The sequence below is a fragment of the Lucilia cuprina genome, chromosome 4 (assembly GCF_022045245.1).
Source record: "Lucilia cuprina isolate Lc7/37 chromosome 4, ASM2204524v1, whole genome shotgun sequence".
Classification (NCBI taxonomy): Eukaryota; Metazoa; Arthropoda; class Insecta; order Diptera; family Calliphoridae; genus Lucilia; species Lucilia cuprina.
The window spans coordinates 20,813,196-20,824,106 of NC_060952.1; the positions used below are offsets into that span (position 1 = coordinate 20,813,196).

Below are 10,911 nucleotides of genomic sequence, written 5' to 3' on the forward strand. Positions count from 1 at the left end.
TGATAAAAAAAACAAAATTTCTAAATGGGGCTTTATATAGGGATATATGGGCCGATCCTCGGTAAATTTGGGAAAACGATATATTTTTAAATAACAGTTAGTTTTTTTGAGTTTCATTGCGATACAAATGGTTACAAGTCTATTTTAGACGTTTAAGACATTTTTTGAAGGGGGGTTTGTATGGGGGCTAGGGTCAAATAAGGGCCGATCCTTACGAAAATCTGCAGTGTCATTTATACTTATATAAAACTTATTTGTGCCAATTTTTAGAGAGATAATAGAATATTTGACGTAATTATGGCATAAAAAGTTCAAATCGGGAGGTACGGTTGTATGGGGGCTAGGTGAAAAATAGACCGATTTCAACCATTTTCAATAGGCTTCGTCCCTGTGCCAAAAAACATGCTTGGTCCAAATTTCATCATATTATCTTGAAAATTGCGGCCTGTACAAGGTTTACATGGACAGCCAGCCAGCCGGACAGACGGACGGATATGTCTTAATCGACTCAAAAAATGATTCTGAATCGATCGGTATACTTTAAGGTGGGTATTGGACCAATATTTTTGTATGTTACAAACATCAGCACAAACGTATAATACCCTCCCCACTATCGTGATGTAGGGTATAATTAGAGAAAAACGTAAACGCTGGAGCTCATGAAGAAACCAAAAAAATGTATCATTTATTTAATTAAACCTCAACCAATTTACAGTTCTATAGAAGAACATCTTTTCTCTCCCAGCATGTCTGCGTATACGTTGGTGGATGGGTGCTCGGTTGGTTGGTTGTACAATAGAAGTTTGTGGTTTTAATTGTACTTTTAAACTTCCAAACATCCGACACACTTATAACTAGAAAACCAAACCAGGAAAGACAAACACGAAAGCAATTTTTTAACACAATTTGGTTGTGTTGCTTTAGGGTCTGTAAATTTTTTCGGCTTTTTTTGCTAACTTGAGATTTTTTCTTAACCGAGTCCTGGAGTATGTTTGTTAGAAGTCTATGTATGTGTGTGTGTGAGTAAGTTTGTAACGCAGCAGCAGGGGATGTTTGTTTGTGTTTGAGTAAATAACGTTATTTGCTGACAGTGATGTCAACTTAAAAAAAAACAGAAGTTAGTCTCTAATAAAATTTAGTATATAATCGGAACTATACTTGGGACTACAGTCTGAACTGTAGCTTTGTCTATAATCTTGTCCAATGGACTATAGACTTGGTTATTGTCTTGAATATAGTATGGAGTTTAGCTTTGTATATAGTCACGATACCAAGAAATGTCACAATGACCATGAAAGAAGTGTAAGTCCATAGACATTATGACTCGTTTTGGTATGGCATGCTCATTGTGACCCGCCACCGTCTAGACTACATATTTGCCTATGGCTTGTCTTTATGCGATACTATAGTATAGCCTGGCCTCGACTATAGTAATGTCTATATCTTGGAATATGATGTTGTCTATAATTTGGATTATAGTTTGTTCTGTAGTATGGGGTATGACCTGATATTTAGATATAGACTGGACTACGGTCTGGTATTTAATGTGAACCATAGTATTGTCTAAAGTTGTCTGTATTCTATTTTATAGACTGGATTCTGCAATTTATAGTGTGTACTATAGCCTGTAACCAGGAGCGTAGCATATAGTCTGGAATTTTGCCTATTGTCTGGGCTAGTCTAGTCTATAATGTGGACTATGGACTTGTCTTTCGTCAGGACTATAATACTGTCTACAGTATGGATGACTGCCAATTCTAAGAAAAAATTATATTTTGAGAATATTAAAAAGCGCTAAATTGTAAATTTTGTTTGTTGTCTGTGCTGTGTTTACACAATGTATTTCATATTTGCCTTTTACCATCTTAGGTTTTTTTCTTTTTTTCCGCTTTAGCTTAACTTGCATATTATTGTTGCTTTATATGTGTATATCTTTATATCTCACCGTCATAATTCTTCAGTAGAACTTATTTTCTTTTTTCTTGGCAGTTTTTATTTGTTGTTGCTATTATTTGTTCTACTTATACGACTATTTTGTACTTTTGTTTTAACTGTGTTATTTATTTAGCAAAAATAATAACATAAGCAGCAGTAAAAACATTACTAAAACATTATAAAGTCTGGGATTTTGTTAGGAAGCCAGTGGGTGCCAAACTTTGTTGAATTTTGTTTTTTTTACTAGATTTATTAGCAAAAGTAAACAGTTTTCTTTCCTATTTTAATGAAAATCTTAAGTAATTTAAGTGGAAGTTGCATATGTATTTTTTAATTTACTGATGACAAGAGAGGATTTGTTTAAAGTACACAGGGGGTAAAAGAAATACTTACCATTTTTGCTACCAAATTGACACTTAAGTGTTTATAATTTTTCAACAACATTCGTTGTGAAAGTATATACATACAAACGACAACACTCGTTATCGAAATCCAAATTTTATAGCAACATATCATAAAATGGTTATTTGTATGTTTAAATGGTTGTTAGTAACATAATATATTTTCATCATTACCATTATTTAGTTATTGAAAACATAATTATTTTCCAGTTATTCATACTCAAATTTATAGTTATCGTTAACATGAAAATGATTACTGCAACAACAATATTGTTTAAATAGAATGAAAGTAACAATTATATGTTTTTGATAACAATATATTGTTACAGTGAACATAGTTTAGTTATAGTAACCGCGTTGAACTATGTTTTTTCTCTGCGTGCATATACTCTAATTAAACTAGAGTAAAAAAAATAAATACTCATTCCTATTAATTAATTTTAAGCTTTAACAGTCTAAAAGTAAGACCTTTTAACTTTTAACAAATTTTTAAATTTCCTGCAGTTACAAATAATAGATAATATTTTTAATTAAATTATCTCTGACTTTGTCTTTATGTATCCAAGTAATTTGATAGTTCATTATATATGCCATGAGTATGTTTATTAAAGAACCTACTAACATCTTATTTTCTCTTTATAAATATGTATTTTATGGCGACTGTCTGGCAATTTCTAGATTGATATTAGATATTTGTTCTATGAAATTTGATTGATGATTATATAGGTTTCGTATGTTTATAAGTCTTTGAACTTTGCTCTGGTATTGAACTTGAAGTTAAGAAAGTCACATACAAAATTTGTTTAAACGACCAGTAATCTGTAGAATATTAAATAAGGCTTTTAAAGAACAATAAATTTAAGGCATATAAATTAAAAAAAATTAAATTTAAAATTGTCAATAATATTAAATTATAAAAAATAAGGGGTTTATTTTGTAAATCCCTTCCCCTCACTTCACCTTATTTTTTATAAAAATTGTTTTTGTATTTTCAAAAATTTTTATGAAATTATTTTCAACGCAACGTAAAGTGTTTCACAAAATAAAGGGGTAAGTTTGCTAGAACTAGAAATTACCACTTAATCTTTTATTACTTTATACTTTTCTTTAAAAAGTTTGAGAGTTACAATCTTTCGTTAAACTTATCCTTCCCTTCTTCCCTCATATAACTATTTTCATAATTACTTTCAAAGAAATTGCAATTTTCTTAAAATTTATTTAATTATATTACATAACATCAACAAACCAATATATAGGGTTGTCCAATTGGTGGTACATAATAAATCATAGATTTTATTTGACGATGATAATCCGCCTGTATTTCTGTCTATTGAAATCCTTAAAGGTATTAGTTTCGTTCCTAGTTAGATTTGCCTTTTTGTCTGTCTATATATCTGTTGAAATCCAGTTATCCAGTTCTAGTTGTCTTTGTTTGTCTTTCTGTTGAAATCCATATTCTGTCTGTCTATGTGTCTGTTAAAATCTAATTTCTAAAGTCTTCCAATATCTTCAGGAACCTTCTGTCTTTCTATCTATCTATATGTCTAAAATCCTTACAGGTAGCAGAGTCGATCGTAGTTATCACTGTCTGTCTTTCTATCTCTCTTTATGTCAGTTAAAATCCTTATAAGTAGCAGAGTCGATTCTACTTATATCTGTCTATATCTGTCTAAAGAGCTACGATATCTTCAGGAACTGTCAGCCTTTCTGTCTTTCTATATGTTTATTGTAATCATTATAGATAGCAGATTCGATCTTAGTTATCTTCGGAAACAAATATCTTGAGGAAACAAATTTTCAACACTTGTATAAATAATCATTTAACTTCTAATTAAAAAGGCAGATAATAGTATTTTTATGGTAATCATATTATTTAACTCAAGCCTAATACACTTAAAGTTATCTCGTTTTACTTTAATAGCTGCAGTAAAGTTTTAACGTATTTTTTTCGGGTGAATTTCACATTAAACTTTTCACATTTAAATCTTATAATAACAACATAATAAATACAACAACAAAAACAGCATATTGAAAGGATTCATAATCCAGTTTTAGAGACTCTCTTTTTACATTTTTTGATTTTAATCCCCCTCCAAAAAAGTTAAGTGAAACCATATTTAAATAGATATTTTTAAATACCAAAAATTAACATTATCTACACACATATCAATGATATGTAAATATCCTGGCATATAAGTAAAAACACATACAATTACATTAATGTTCTAAAATTTGAAGGAGAATGGTGAAGGAAAAGAGTTTTTTTTTTGTATCTACTCCTCCCATGGTTGAGCAAATGAGAACCCCATTCATATCTAAAATAAACATTTTCTATGTTAAAGGTAGTTGTTGTTTTTGTTCATTACCACAGGAACAAAACAACAACAACAGCAAGCAGTAAATAGAAAACAAAGGAAAAAAAAGTGGAGAAAATTTGTAAACAGAGAAATGTTTGTTTTTGTTTAAGCATGTGTGTGTGTTTATGTCTGTTTGTACATGTGTTTCTGTTTTCAAAAGATTTAAAAGCAACAAAAAAATCAACATTAAATTATTATCAAGGAGTATGAAAGTTCAAAAAAAAAAAAAAAGGAAGAAAGAGAAAAGTGTTGTTGAATATTAAATAAAGCATAAATATTTAAATGAATTTTCTAAGTAAACATTCATTCATTCATGAATTCTACTTGAACAAAATCAAAATATTGTAAGCAATATGGATAAAATTTTTCTATTTTGATACTGCTGTAGAATTTAAGCTAAACCCTTAGTTTTGGAAGAGAAACTTGCTTTTGATTTAAACTACGAACAACATAGAAAATGTTAAAACAGCAATATTAGTTTTTTTTTTAATAGAACTGTAGAAAAAAACACAAATTAAATTTTAATTTTTAATGAAATAAAATTAGTTTGATTTTAATGGTATTTTTATATATGAAGGAAAAAGGGGTAAAAATTTAAAGTAGTTTTTTAAGGAGGGGTTCTAAAATGAAAAGGAACGTATTTTTTATTTAATTTTAGATAAGAAGGTATTTTGTAGATTGATATTGGAAGTTAAAAATTTCAAGAAAAGTTTTTTTTTCGTATTTTAAAAATCTTCCTAAATTTCGGCTATAAAAATAAAATCTCTGAGGCCAAGTTATGCATTTTTAAAGCGAGCCGTGAAGAATTTAAAGTTGGGATTTTTTCTATCATACTTGTGATTAAGATATCATGCTGAGTTCGAAACACAAAGACGAAGTCCTCTTTTGAATCTAACTGACTAACTAGCTAACTAACCGACTAACTAACTTTTTGACACTTCGACTTTTAATATTTTATAAATAGTCAACTTTTTTCGACCTTCCAACTTTTTCCTACTTTTCGATTTTTTTCGACTATTTTTTTTTTACTTTTTTCGAGTTTTTCCGACTATTTTAAAGTTCTCGAGTTTTTTTTTCCACTTTTTTAAAATTTTCGACTTTTTCTACTATTTTCCAATTTTCGACTTTTTTTCAACTTTTTTTGACTTTTTCCGACAATTTTTTAATTTTATCGACTTTTTTTATTTTTTGCTTTTTTCGAGTTTTCCGACTATTTTAGAGTTTTTAATTTTTTTCTACTTTTTTAAAATTTTCGACTTTTTTCTACTATTTTCGAGTTTTCGACTTTTTCCGATTTTTTCAGACTTTTTTCAACTTTTTGACGTTTACAACTTTTCGACATTTTTCAACTTTCCGACGATTTTCCGACTTTTATTTACAAAGTCGACTTTTTTATAGACGATAGACTTTCGAGTTTTTCTGACTCTTTTAAAACTTTCCACTCTTTTAAAACTTTCTACTTTTTTACCTTTTTCGAGTTTTTGATTTTTCCAACTTTTTTCGACTTTTTCGATTTTTTTCAACTTTTTTCGACTTTTTGACTGTTTAAGATTTTTCGAAATTTTTCGACTTATCGATTTTTTTTTTGACGTACCGATTTTTTCGACTTTCCGACTTTTATTTACAAAGTCGACTTTTTTCATAGACGATAGTCGAGTTAACGACTTTTTTGGAACAAAATATTACACTTTTTGCGACAAATAGTCGATTGTTCGATTATTCGAAAGTCGATTTATAGAACCCTACTAACTAACTATTCAAAGTAACGGACTAAGAACTGTCTAACAACAGGATTAAGCTGCGCTGAATCCTAATTAGTGACTTTTCTTTTACAAAACCCGTGTGTGGTTCAGGCTTAAGGGGACATTCATTACATGTTTAATTACTTGTGTATTGTGTGGTTGACGTATAATCCATTGCTATTATTTGTAATTTTAATTATAATTGTTCAATTACAATTACTTGTAATGTGAAATTGAGTAATTGGCAAAATTTCAATTACAATTTTAAGTCATTGTTATTATTAAAGCTAAATGACAATTAATTCAATTCTTATTGAATGCTGGTCTAGGATTATTTGCTGAAAGACTTTCATCAACATCTAGTTTTCATGTAAAACAATTTTCAATATGAAGACAATTTCATTCTCTAAAGTACCTCCGGCGGACAAACATAGGCAAATCTTCTTTAAATGATATATAAGGTCTACAACCGTTTTTTCTTTAAGTTACAAACGGAATAATAAAATCAAAATACGAGCTCCTTGTGGTTGGTGGTTTAAATGAAAAGAAAACAAATTTTAATTAGTGTCGTCTTAACATAAAACTCTCTTTTATTTAAATTGTTTGCAATTGCGTTTTAAAATCAAATGAAAATGTTTTTACCCAAAATAACCAAACAGACCTCATGTGTTTTTTGCAGCTTTTGTTGTTGCTGCTGCTTTTGTTGTTTATTCATAGTTAATCCTGGTTACATTGTCAGACAATGACACTATAAGAAATACTCGTTTACTTTAATAGCTAATGGAGGAAAAGAGACTGTTAAATAACATGCTAAGAAGAAATTGTTTACCTAAACAGAAAATAAAATTTACAGAGAAAATAAGGATAAGACTGAACCACATAGACAATGTAAAAGCCGTGACTAAATAACACAATCATACACACAATGTCTGCCCTAACAAATATTTACAAATAAAGGAAGTTTCCTGAATTTGTCTATGTGTGCAGACAGCTTAACAACTTTTACACACATTCAAATACATACACTTTGAGAGCCTATGGCTTTAACAAAGCAAAGTTTTGAAGAACAAACAAACAAAAAAACAAGAAAAAAGTATTTCTAAAAAAAAACAACTATAACATTGAGGCATGTTATAATTTAGGATAATTGGTATAAGGATAATAAAGATAAAGGCCTAAAAATTTGTGTAATACAGCCAGCTTTTGTGTATATAAATATGTACATTGAAATTTTAACACATACAAGCATTTATTTATTTCTACTTACACCAGCATTTTAACACAGAAATTCTTTTAAATATACATACCCATACATATACACACAATCAGGCAGCCAAGCTTATATCCGGTTATAAGGAAAAACTTTACTATAATGAACCTCTATGGATAAACAAACTGGCTAATGGTATTAACAGCAACAACAATGAAAATAATGTTTTGTACACTATTATGTAAATTAGAATTATGTGAACTGAGAATTAAACCTTGGATCTAAAGGAAAAATACCTTCGAATTTCAAAAGTCCTACTTTTGACTTTATCGTGGAAATTTATAAATTACAATGTAAAAATTCCAAAATAAAAATTTGCCGAAATGGTTTTGAGAATTCTTAAGGAACATTGTGTACTGTTTTAAAATTCCGATATTTTATGGAATAATCGCGTAAACATTTTATTTTTAATTCATTTGCACATATCGAAATAATAATAAACATAAATTTGGTACTTTTTAGTTATTTTTAGCAAGGTGATTATAGCCACTTTTTTAACCACAATATGTTCATATTCTTAATTTTTTTCTTGGTTCAGATTCTTAGATATGTTGGCTTTAGATTTATTCCTTTTGATCTTTTTTAACTTTTCCCGTATTAACCAAAAACGGCCATACCGCCAGACCCATGGGGTATTAACGGCCAAGGGGATGGGCTAGATTTGCCATTAATAAAATAAAAAATACAAAAATAAAATGAAATTTTGTTTCACCATACAAGCATTGCTTATATTTGGCGAATGTGCCCCCGGGGCAGCACTGGGGTTTAGTTTACAATTTTTTAGGTTTCATTTTATATTATCAAAAAATATTAAGCAATATATTTTTTCTATCGCAAAAACTTAAAAAGTTGGCACAAAAAATTAACTCAGTAAAATATTTTGACAGTCCTTTAAAAACCAATTAATCGGTATTGGCCTCTACAAACTAAGATCCTCGCTACGATACTGGTACTTTATATATTATTTGTTTATATTGTTAATATTGAAATAAAAAAGTATAAAATTTATATTATTCAAACTTATTGAGTCAGTTACAACTAAATTAAGAAAATTGTTATATATAGTAATACTTAATATGCTGAGTATCTAAGACATCTTGATATATTTGTTCGTACTTTTTTGTTCTTTAACCGAGTTTTCTATAATATTGAAACTAGAAGCAAAAGAAATTTAGTATGTAGAACCTGGAGTAAATTATACTCTATAAAAGGGATTATTTTGTTCTAAAGAGCAAATTTTTGATTTCCTTTATTTTATATACATATTATTTTTTCCAAATTGACTACAGGTTTTTAGACTTTTCGTATGCAGATATGTACATATATTTATATTTATATATGGTTAAGGTCGTTGAGTTGACACTACTTAAATTATTAGTAGTATCAACTCAACGACCTTAACTTGATCAACAGCTTCTAAACTTTAATTTAATAACATAATGATTAATATCTTAAGTAGTAATTTAATTTAAGTATAACACCGCCCATAGAGATTCAGTTTTCATAAGATTTTAATTAGCAAATAAAACATATATTGCCTTGTATTTATTATTTGTATATGAATATTTTCCTATATATTCATGAATATGACTACCCAACGAACACTGTGTGTTCTTTTCTAAATATTAAAAAACCTACACTGAACATACTTAAATTTGAATTAGCAAAGTCAAAAAATATTTTTGTTGGTTTATTTTGTTTTAAAGGATCTTGTGCATGATAAGCTTTCATAGGGAAAAGTAATATTTTTCCTTTGTTTTGTTTGCTGGGTTATTTATGTGTGCCAGTTGTTTGTGGTTGTGTCTTTTTAGCATAATGAAAAATTAACATGGTTTTTAGGGGAAAAAACAATTAAAATTTTCAACTTAGAAAAAAAAAACTTCACACAAACACACAGATAGAAATAATTTGGAAATTGAAAGAAAACTACTTAGTAGAAAATCTTAAAATTTCGATATTGGCCAGTAGTTGTTTCATACATTACTTGGTAATGAGCACATTACTTGTTTAAGCATTTTTTTTTTCAAAATGCTTAATAAATTAACAATTTTTCTTTTTCTATTATATTTAGCTTTGTATTCTCTCAGTGTATATTTAAAGCTTAATGAATAATATTTATACACTGTATATTTTGGTTAGAAAATATATATTACGCATATGGCTTAGTAAGCAAACAATTTGAAATAGCTGTAACCATATCTATGAAAACTTACATACACCAATGCCTTTAATATATTTATAATAAGCAGCATTGTTTTAGTTTTTGAAAAAAAAAAACAACCCATTTGGTTTAGAAGAATGTGTTTGAGAAAAATAAAGGAAAAAATTTAAACTGCATGAATGCAGAAAAAAACAATATTTCAAGGCTTTTATCACAAAAATTATCAAAAAACAAAGACATTATTATAGAGAACAAGTAAACCCGTCCAACCGACCAGTCATGAACAAATAAAATACGTTATATTGTTTGTTTAATTTTGACAATTTTAGAGGAATAGTTGTCGGTACACTATATAATATTCGTAGTTTATGTCTGTATCCTTTTAGATAACGAAGTGCATTAAGTTATGTCTGTCTTCTGAAAACCTCAGATTTAATAATTCTATTAGTCATACAGTCGCTGCGACTTATTTAAATTACGATTACGTGATTTTTTATAGTAGCTGCCACCAATTATGGACCAATCTGGAAAAATTTTCATTGAATCAAAAAATATTAATATTTTTGATTTTGTCATTCTGTTTCTAACACATCGAAGTATTGATCATAGACCCACAAAAGTATATATTTAATTCTAAGAGATTTAGCCATGTCCGTGCGTCCGTCTGTCTGTCTCTTGAAAGTACAATAGAATCCGAACGGAAAAAGCTATATGATTGAAGTTTTTCACAACTATTCTCTATAGGTAAAGTTTGTTTGATATAGAAAATGGGCAATATCGGTCCTATTTCAAGAATTTTCTATAGAGTTTGTCATTGGTTCGTAAGAACAGTGCCAAATTCAATCAAATAACGTTAAAAATTGGAACCTGTAGCGTGCGCAATTGGACACACAAACAAACAGGCAGACGGACAGACTGTCGATAGTTTTAACGTGAGCACCTGCCGTGTCGGCCTTATCTCACGGTGGTCTTTTTCATCCACTGGGTAGACTTGAGAACGGTCTACCATCGCCCCTTTGTCTTCAATGAAGACGCAGGTGGCAAT

The 10,911-nt window shown here is 28.9% G+C and overlaps 2 protein-coding genes across 2 annotated transcripts in view; one reads left to right on the forward strand and one right to left on the reverse strand.

Annotated features, from left to right (window-relative positions):
* Positions 1-10,911, forward strand: part of LOC111684763 (protein timeless homolog) — a 274,262-nt gene that overhangs the window by 140,685 nt on the left and 122,666 nt on the right. The window lies entirely within an intron of this gene.
* Positions 1-10,911, reverse strand: part of LOC111690052 (serine-rich adhesin for platelets) — a 75,166-nt gene that overhangs the window by 7,373 nt on the left and 56,882 nt on the right. The window lies entirely within an intron of this gene.